We start from the raw sequence: 10,255 nt of genomic DNA, 5'->3' as shown, positions 1-10,255 counted from the left end.
GCTTTCTGCTGAGTGATGGAAACCTCTGTATATTCTAGCAGATTTTAGCCTAGAAGAAGATACCTCAGAGAAGATGATGCATGAATAAAAGGTGGGGTAATATGTTGTGACTCTAGGCTCAGGGTTCAGAATAGTAGCAGGAGAGCAAAGGATGACTGGGAAATGTGTGGGAAGCATCCTGCAGACAGATTTTGGCACTTGCTGTATATGTGGGCAGCCACCCACTATGCCTTATGTTAGGCACTGAATAGAATGATGTTTTTCATTCAACTCTCACAGGACCTGGGCCCCCCTAAAATACTGAGCATAAGCAACAGCAGGACGACACACGGGGATGTGAGAGAGACTTTGGACTTGGTGCTGTGAAACTCATTTTTCAAGTGAGAGTGAAGTAGAAAGTTATAATTTAGAATACAAGTGTTCTTCCCTGCTCTACTCAGCCTACTCAATATGCTGCCTAATTATAAAGAAAAAAAAAACAAATAATAAATAACAAATCTAGTGTCTTTAGGAAGAGAGAGGGACAAAGGGTAGGAGGAGAGATATGGAAAAGATGGAAAGAGGACTCTCAAAGAAGTTAAGGTGAGTGGAATCAGTGTAACTGCAGATTATAATATTTCACATATAAATGATATAAATCGTGTATTGTATGATATATAATACAATACATTATTTTTATATTTTATATTTATTATAGATAATATTTTCCTCATGGAACCAGATCAAGAAGGCTATTAATATTTGATCAGGTGGGCAAAGGTCTAGGAAATGTTCCTTCTTACTGCAGCTGTGTGAGTGAGAAAGATTTGCTTTCTGCAGGCTGTAGAGGGCACCTGTCATGAAACTGCTATCACATGCAGCCCCGGTGGATCTTAATACTTTAAAGATTCAGCAATGGCAAATAAGTATCAGTGCTGACAATGAAGGTAAGAACTGGCATCCAATGAATATCAATACAGTAGGGTGTCTGGCACTTCAGAAATCTCAGCCATCATAAACATGGTTGATGTTTCTAATGCTGATGAGATGTGACAGAGACCCTGAAGTACAGTGAGCAGCTGTCTCTTCTTTCAGTTACTTACACTAGTCATGGATTCTTTTCCATGAATATTGGAAGGAATGTGTATCTGCCTAAAGCTGAGAACAGCTGGGCATGTTTCCCCACTGGAATGTGATAATATCATCTTAGGTTTCAAATAGGGGACCAGAAATAACCAGACCTAGTGTTAAATCCTGGAAGAGGGACCTGGATATATTGAAACTAGTAGCCCAGTGCTCATCATCCCAGAATTTGGAAGATGAAATGGTGCTGTCAGTACACGTGAATGTCTGAGTTCCTCACAACCAGGACTGTGAGTCACATCAGGTATGATACTCAGAACTGCCCAGAAATTTAAAGTATGGATGTGAATGAAGCTCTGAGTCCCCAGTATTTGTGTTTGTACAGACACAGGAGAATATGTATATGTAGATATGGATCTTTGTGTTGCAGTTGTTCCAATGCCCCTATCCAGTTATAAAATGCACCACCTCCCTGAAAAGAACCCCTGGGGAGCACCAACAGTAGGCTGTACCATAATGGAAAGTAATCTAGAAGCTCACTGTGACAGAAACTGAGGTTTAATGTATCCAAATAATGAAGGAAATCATATTGCTTAAATATATAGCTGAGGTTAAAAGGAGACAAATATCTGGTAGGAAAGGCAAAAAGCAGTTTTTTCTCAGACCAAGACTGCAACACATCTCCTAAGTAAACTGCTATAGCTCAAATGATATTATGAAATTATGTAATTCCATGCTTAATATGCTAACTAGAATTGAGAAAAGAGCACTTAAAAATATGGAACTAGTAGGCTGGAACAAGAATGATCGGTTATTAAATATATTAATTTTTCTTCATGAGCAATGAATCTTGAAAACCACAGTGGTTTGTCAAAGTAATTAAATTCAAATTTGCTTTTAGGATATAAATGCTTTCACATCTTGCTGAAGTAATCCTTGCTTGATATTCAGAAGCCTGAACTTTCATGCACCTATTTTATAAAACTTTTTAATATATTATTTATGAGGTAAAGCAAAAAAAAATTATTGTTCAACTTGTACTCATTATAACTTCCTGTGTTGTTTACACCGATCCTACTAAGATAATTGGTTTCTTGGAATCAGGATCACATGTAACACAGGGATAAAACAAAGTTGAATTTCCTTAAAATTTGACAGTGCTAATTTCACTCTGATTTGCTTTCATCTGTTTTATCAACAATTCAGGCTACCGGATTATGAAATAAGGAGGGTCTGGTGATTTCAGGTGATACGGCATTACCAGCTTTATTTTGTAGTTCCATAATACCTGTGGGTAGATATCTACAGATACTTTCCTTAAATTTCATGTTTCCTTTATTGATAGTAACAATGGAAGTAAATTTAAAAAAAAAAGTTTTTTTGCTATCTATAGCAAAACCTCTGTGATTTCTTCCATGACACTTCAGTACAGATCAGGAGCCTTTATTCAGTTCTGTAACATACACACAAAGCCCCCCCCAAAATCTCAAGGTCAGAACACAGTAAAGGAAACCCTGAAACTAGGTAATTGCACTGACACACAGACTACACCCACCCCACAGGAAAAGGCAGTATCTTTTCCCAGCCCTTGTCAATGCTCTGAGTGCAGTCTGACACATACCTTCCTGGACAGTATGCTGCCTGTCCTCGAGGCTTGTTCTAACATGATGCAGGCATCTGTCCTTGGCTCAGATGTCCTGATGGTGCTGTGTAAGATGGGAGAAGCTCTCCTGCTTATTGCACAAGAGAAAAAAAGGTTAAGTTGAATGCCTGCACAGTAAATCTCTGATCTTACTCGACTTCTTTTAAGCATGGATAAGAACAAACTTTTTCAACAGGAACATTTGCCTGCTTGAAGGGTGGTTTTCTTGCTCCTTTTAATCCAGTCTCAGTGCCCAAATCATAACTCCAGTACCTTTTGATCAAAAAAGATGCTCAGCTTGGTACTGATAATTAGAAGCACCCAGCATTCACAATGCTATTCAAAATACAGAAGAATCCAATATTTTTTTACCATGTCTTATTTTATTCAGGTTTTTTATTATTTTTATTATTCTTTTAGATAAAGCACCTCGATGAAGTTTTGTGCTGCAACCAATTTGTCTATAAAATAAAAATTTTGGCTTTTTTAAGTGAAGCTTATAGGCATAGGGAATAATGCATCTCCAGGATGCAGACCTTCAGAGGAACAAAAATAATATTTTGAGGCTCCCAGTAACATTTAGGCTCCCTGAACAGCTCCTGCTGAGGGCTAAAGTTTAGCATAGACTGCACTAGATCAATGCAGCACTGACTATTGTTAGTATGTGGCAAATATATACAACATATTCTGCAATAAATTAGGGTGATAAATACATATATATTTAAATCCTTCAAAGATCTTAGCTGTTAAAAATCTACATTGCCAGAATTCAGGAATTTTTTTCCTTTTTCCCACCTTTTGCTCATCTTTACACTTTTCATTCTTAAGATCTACAAGGTAAAGGTTGTCTGTCATTAAAGCTATATTTTTAATTGCCTTCCATCATCATCATGGAAAACCCTCACTGTGCCAAGTAGTGTAAATGGGTTTGTATCTATATTGTTTATGATTCAAGTCCTTTAGGCAAAAGATCCATATCCCTTCCAGCAGCATGTGCTGTCAGGAGAGAACTGTGATTCAAGGACTGCCTCAGCATCCCCTGGACCTCAACAATGTAGGCCTTCCATCCTCAATATTGAAGGGGGCTGTGACCTTCTTCTACAGAAGAATCCCTACTTCTAATTTGGGGATATAAGGCTTGCTGGGACATTGTTGGAGAACCACAATGGGCTATGATTACCCAGGTCACTTTCCTACTGTATCCTTATTGAATCCTTATGCACAATATCCTGTCAGTACTAGGGAGAAGCATCAGGGGAGTTGCTCCACAAGGAGAGACAAACCTGAAGCTGAGGACAGCACCAAGTCAGGGAGGGCAGTGGCCTTACTAACAAGGACCAAGTACTTGAATGAGGAAAGCAGATTAGATCTGGTAACTGTAGCCATGGTTGGTTATAGTCCAGTGACAAAAAAATCAACCCTGAGGTCCTGAGATAGGTCTTGGACCAGGCCAGACAACCAAGTATGTTTGTCAGGGTCTGAATCAGGGAGGTATGCACAACCACACGAGCAGCATGACTCAGGGTGACAGAAGCAGGGTGACAACCTGATCTTAAGTCCTGCTCCCAGAAGAAGTAGAGGAAAACAGCTTCTCATAGGAAGGAATTTTTTCTAGAGGAAAAAGCTTCTCATAGCTCTCCTCAAGGCCTTCACCATCTCAGAGTAGTAGTTCCCGGCTGTCCTGGTTTTTAATTAGCTGGTTTAGTTCATCTTGGAGTGTAAACCCATTTTATGTTGGAATGGAGATTAAGAAGCTGAACTGACTTGCCAGAGTTGTTGCACAGAGTATGTATGTATACCCTGCAGAATAAAATGTCCTTGATATTACTTCAGTACTGCCTTAGCAGTAAGGAATCAGTAATCTCCTCTTGGAGATTTGGGATAGAATTTAATGTATGCTTTAACACATTCAATTGTTTATTTATTTATATTAAATAATCTGAACTGGAAGGCTTTAAGTAATGTCATAAACAGTACATTAATCATGACTAGTCCCTAGTGAGGTTGGGTTTTTTTGTTTTGTTTTGTAGTAGAAGAAAACCAAAATATGGAGCTAGGAGACTGTTGCCCGCACTGATTTATCAGTTTTATGAAGTCTGGAATTACAGGTAATTTTCCAACACCTTTGATTTTTTTTCCACTTCCACTCAGGTAAACTTCACAAGAATGATGTTATTCAGTATGGAGAGTGTTAATGAGAGATATGTATCATTGGCATACATTAATGTATGTGACTTTCATTAAGCAGCAGTATTTAACATACAGCAAGTGGGTGTATATATATGTATCTGTATATCAGCAGAAAATTAAATCCATATATAGCAACTCTTAGAAGCATATTTATATGTACACATTTAATATTATAATTTTAGTGTTATATATAACGTTATTAAAGCATAATGCATGGTTTTAATATTAATTTCAAATGCGTTTTCAGATTTTATTGAGTCCAATTTTCCAAACACAGCAAACAGTTTTTGTCAAATACCTCATTATCCATTTATAAAAACAAGTCTCTTATAAATGCAGTAATTGGATAAGATGTAAAATACAAGTTTGAAAACGAGCTATAAAGGAAATGATTTGTAATACATAAAATATCAACTGCCATGGAAATATATTATTTCTACCTCTTTCATTTCATTAGTCTTCCTATTTTGATCCACAATTTATAAAGAAAGAATCATATTCTTTGAGTAACAGCAAGCATGCCATACAAACATCATAGGAATCACAAAAAAAACGCTGCTTGGATGAGATATTTGGAGGTCCATCAGTCCAGCCTGCTGCTTGATGCAGCCCTTCTGCCAGTGTTGTATCAGGTCAGCCATGGCTCTGTGGCTTTTGTTAGTCCTTGAGTTTCTCCAACTGCCTCTGAACTGGAGCTCCACCACCTGATGTGTCAGATGCTTCAACTCATCTAGTGTCATCTGCAAATCTTTGTTGATGGATAAATTAAGCATTATGTGTCCCAATTACAATCCTTTGGTTATTTTGCTAGATGCCACTTGGATGTCAAGCTATTGATTATGGTATTTTAAGACTGGCAGTCCAGCCAATTTTCATCCCATCTAACCATCCATTCATCCAGCTCATATGTTTTAAGGAATGACAGCAATGAGAACCTTGTAAGAAATTATGTCAAAAGTCTTACTAAAGGAAAGTACATTACATCCAACAAATGTCAACAAATGTTGGCAAAAAAAAAAAAAAAAAAAAAAAAAAAAAGTATCTCTGATTGCTCAGCACATATAATAGTATTTTCTTTTCTTGCTGTGATGTATGTCAGCCCATTCCTTACTACTTATAACCAAAAATAGATAATGCCTAAAATGGAAAGAAATGCATGAGCAAAGGAATTCACCACAAGATAATTGTACATGGCAAGGAAATCAAATAATGCTATCTCAACATCTTTGGGATAATAACCTGAAAAGACCACAAAAACATGTTTGGTATAAAACATACAGAAGCTGATTGTCTAGATTAGGCTCAGAACACATTTATTGCCATCTTTTTCCTCATTTCTTTCATGAAAAAATAGATTTTGGAGCAGGTTCTAGAAGTCTACAACCCTGGACTGAGTAAGAGTAACAGAATGAAGAACATTCGGTTCTTTTGAACATCCAGTCACCAGCATTATATAAAACAAACATAGAAAGGTATCTTCTTTATCGTAGTCAAGATAAATTTTTATGAGATGATTTGTAAGACATTCCGTTTCTTACCTATAAAGACAGAACAAGATCAACTGTTTCATTAACAGTATTGCTTTCCTGCTTTGTCCTATGCTTTATTGGCTCTGTGGAGAAATGGTATTTTTTTGTATGTCTAGAACAGGTAGGATTTACTTTTGTACTGTGTGCACAGTTCTGCACAATAACAGATGGGCACGTATGCTAACAAGGTAAGCATTTAGAGTTCATGAGATAGGCTAATTTTATTTGATTAAAGTAATCATCCAGCCAACAGTGACACAATGTACCTATCAATAAAGATTGGCTAACTGGAAATTAATTGGAAATTTTATTATGCTTGTTTAATCTGGCCATTTTGAATTAAAAAAAAATATAATATTGCAAAATAAATAATTTACTGATGGCACCAAGTTACAATTTCCCTTTAAGGATAAACATACATGTCAGAAACATCCCTTATTTTTACATTTTGAGATCACTAAAATGAAAGTATTCTGTCAGTACAGAAACTGGCCCTTTAACAGATTTTTGTAGATGTACACAAAGGTATTTCCTAAACAATATATGATATCATATTCACTTGAAGAGAGCATGGCATTAAAAATTCTTCCTTTTTTGTATTTCCAGTTTCTAGACTTTTTATTCCAGAACTAGCACCCAAGTGAGTCAAAAAACAAACTAGTCTGTAGCTACTTTTAAAATCTTGATGTTAAGGATAAAAATGAGATCTAGAGTCTTTTTTACTGAACAGAAAATTATTCTACAACTTAAATGAAACAGGTCACTTTTAGCCATGAACACAAACATGTAAATTGACAAAAATGGGACCTTCACTAATCTTTTAAAATAATCTCCAGGCTTTTCTTGTGAGGAAAGTATGCAGACTGACTTTTCATCAAAATAGGTAAGAAAACACTTAGTGTCTGTCACTTTGCAGAGCAGCTCTGTGGAAGAACTGCTTAAAGATATCTTGCTTGGCTCTTTATGTTTGGGATTAAACTAGCTGAGAAAAACTTAGTAGTTTAAGAGCTTCTTAAACTTTCTTCTCTTCCCCTTCATAATGGGAAGTCCAGACTGTGTTGCCTTTTGGGTAGTCTGTATGGTTGTCTTCCTTAGGGCCATGATACTTCCCAGTTAATGAATTCTGGTTTTGTAAAATGTAGCAATATTTGTAACACATTTTGATTTTGTAAATAAAGTGATTTAGAGTTTCAGAGAGGAAAAATAAACTTTTTTTAAGAAATGTACCAGGAAGTGAAGAAAACAGTAAGGCAAGCAGAAGAGATTAAAATTTTTATTTTCTCAGATAAAGTAATATGGCCTTCAAATCTAGAGGAGATCACCAGGAGCTCACATCTTAACTGAGAGTGACCTAATGTCTCCAGTGTATTTTCAAGTTCATCTCTCTTACTGTCTTTGTGAAGCAATGCTTTCTGCACATTTTTTTCTGTAATTTTGTTGGTCTTCCTGTTTCTGGAAAACAATTTCAAAAGCAAACCAAGCAATTTATTGAAGATAAAATATTTCCATTATAAGAGAGAGAAATTTAATGTTGTATTTCTGGGGATATATATACTGGTAATAATCTGATTAACTGATCCTTGGTCCCAAATTACTACATCAGCCTGCTTTTGCTAGTCTCTGGGTGCCATCATAGCATAGAGGAATATCACCTAAGCAACCCTATAATGCTAAAAACCTTATAGCTGAAATGTGTAGAAGGAAACAGATGGGGCAGTATCTGCAAAATGTTATTTGTCAGATATCGTCCATCTGTTTCTCTCCTTGTCTGCATGTTTTGCAGTAATATCCATTTTTAGGGAGACAAGTCAATATAATACTGCAGAATTGGTTTAATCTTCACTTTTATTATTATTATTAAATTTTTATTTTTTACAATTCATTAACGGATGGCAGGGAAACATAAAACCCACACTGATGATTCAGCCCAACAAGGCTCATCTCTATTCCATGAGAAGCAAAGTTATACTTCAGGGCAAAATTAGTAGATGTTAACTCTTCTTATTAATCAGTTCTGAAAAATTTTGACAGTTTCTCACATGCAACAGGCCTCCTAAATAAATGAATGATGGAGACTATCTTTAAATGCATTCTCAAACTGAAAGAAATATGTGTCATTTCAGAGTGAGTTCTAGATTTTTTTTGTAATGAGGAGCTATTAAAATCAGTAAGTCTTTTTTTTGGCAGCTATCTGATTCTCTGCAAATAGAGATGCTTTGCAAAATGCTCTGCAGCAGGTATCTTAATTATGGACTCTATACGATGACTTCTGTTGTAAAAATTAATTATGGGCTGAGCAACTCTATTTGCTTTTTGCTTCATATTCTTAGCTAAACATAAGCTAACATAATGTCACTGCCAATGCTCTTCAACTGTTTGTTTCACATATGACCAAAATTAAACCAAAGCCACTTAAAATAGCAGCATAATCAGAAAAGACAATGGCTTAAAAGGAAGTTATTAGAAGTCAAGACAAGAAATGAGTGGTGTTTACAAATGGCACACAGAATCCAATATCAGGCAAGACCATGACTCTTATCTGTTCTTTATGCACAAGTACCAATAGCCAGGTATTATTAGATGAACATTTAGCTTTATAAGAATTAATTCAGAATAATGGCAGTAGGTGGGTCTGCTGCAGGAGATTCATGCTGAATAATTACGGGGGTGGCAAGCAAGGCAAAATGGAAGGCTTGAAATAAACTGAACTCCATTCTGATACGAGCACTATCCTCATGCCATTTGTATCTCATCAAACTGTAACAAGTCTCCTCTTGACTAGCTTCTTCAGGATGCAGTGGCTGCTACTGTTATCATCCTTTTCTTCACAGCCTTTCTCATCAAATTATCATAGTTACCATTTCTTTATTACCTAGGCCTAAGTCAATCCTATTAATCCTTTTGATTATTTTTCCTTTCATTTCCCCATTAATTTTACAGTATTACTTTCTGACTTGCAGTTACCTGCTAGAAAATCAGCCTTTAAACTGACAGTACTCAGTACCCCTGGCAACAGAGGGTCTCACAAGAATGGCTTTCTTCTTTTTCTTTGTGTCACCTTTGTCTGCTTTGATCTTGAGCTCCATTCCCTGGTTTGATATTGATTCCTAGTCAAATGACTCATTCCTTTATAATTTATCTGTCTTCATCTTGTCTTTTGCCATCGCCCTCCCTAATACCTGCTTTGGATGAACACAGCCCTGGCACAAGGATATATCTGGTTCTTCCTGACTTAGGTCCAAGTCACAGACCATGTCTCACTTTGTGTGTAAAATGTGTTAATTCTTTGATTGTTTTGATTCACACCAACTCACCCTAAGAGCTCTATCTGATTCTTCTCTCTATCCTTTAAACCTCTTTTTTTTTCACGTTTATTTGTTTTATTCTTTGATTACTGTTCTCTTAAGAACATAGGGAAGGGTTGCACAGGTGATCAAATCCATTCCTCCTGCCTTTTGCAGGCAAGTCTGTCGTGGAACTACTTTCACAAATCTGCCAAGCTCTGTTTTTAAATCAATTAAATTTTCACCCTCCGCTCCCCTAACAGAAGACTGTTTCCACACCCAATGATTAGAAACCATCTTCCAGTTTTCAAACCTATACTGATTTATATCTTGCTTATGGTCTTTTCCTTTTGTGGCAATTCCATCCATTAACATCCCTGATATGCATAGAACTGTCTCACATCTTATTTTCCCAGGTTAAACAAATCAAACCCTTCTAATCTATGCCTCTTCAGATAAGCTCTTCATTCCCCAGAGTCCTTCATTCTGTTTAAGCATGAATTCATTCTTCTTGAATGTGGGACATCATAATTCCCTAAGATATGCTA

Source organism: Heliangelus exortis, chromosome 3, assembly GCF_036169615.1.
Source record: "Heliangelus exortis chromosome 3, bHelExo1.hap1, whole genome shotgun sequence".
Lineage (NCBI taxonomy): Eukaryota > Metazoa > Chordata > Aves > Apodiformes > Trochilidae > Heliangelus > Heliangelus exortis.
This window is presented reverse-complemented; position numbering follows the sequence as displayed.